Below are 584 nucleotides of genomic sequence, written 5' to 3'. Positions count from 1 at the left end.
AGCACGATTCAGATGATACCAGTTCAGTTTGGGGGTTCTCCGATAGAAGACCCCAACATGCACATCAGAGATTTCATCGAGATCTGCGACACTTTCAAGTTCAATGGAGTTTCAGAAGATGCTATTAAGTTGAGGCTTTTCCCATTATCACTCTGGGATAAAGCTAAGTGATGGTTACATTCTCTACCACCAGGGTCTATCACCAAATGGGAGGATCTTGCTCAAAATTTCCTAACTAATTTATTTCCTATGGCGAAGACTGCTGCAATCAGAAATGCACTTACTCAATTTGCTCAGCAATCTGGAGAATCTTTATGTGAGGCTTGGGATCGCTATAAAGAGATGCTTAGAAAGTGTCCTCGCCATAGGATGCCTGATTGGATGGTTATTAACTGCTTTTATAATGGATTGGGTGCTATTCTAGACCCATACTTGATGCAGCATCAGGAGGAGCCTTATGGGCTAAAAGCTACGATGAAGCTTATGAATTGATTGAGCTGATGGCTGCCAATGAATACCAGAACCCAACTCAGAGACTACCTCAAGGTAAGGTAGCAGGAATTCTGGAGGTAGATACAGCTACT

At 42.6% G+C, this 584-nt stretch overlaps 1 non-coding gene across 1 annotated transcript; it reads right to left on the bottom strand.

The window, feature by feature from the left end:
- Nucleotides 1-266: 266 nt before the first annotated feature.
- Nucleotides 267-371, bottom strand: LOC141675417 (small nucleolar RNA R71). Its single transcript, XR_012556071.1, has one exon. It is a non-coding gene; the product is annotated as a small nucleolar RNA R71 (small nucleolar RNA).
- Between the last annotated feature and the right edge of the window lie 213 nt (nt 372-584).

This window comes from Apium graveolens, chromosome 7 (assembly GCF_009905375.1).
Source record: "Apium graveolens cultivar Ventura chromosome 7, ASM990537v1, whole genome shotgun sequence".
Classification (NCBI taxonomy): Eukaryota; Viridiplantae; Streptophyta; class Magnoliopsida; order Apiales; family Apiaceae; genus Apium; species Apium graveolens.
Note: the sequence above shows the minus strand (reverse complement) of the source record. Positions and strands in the feature narration are given on the sequence as shown.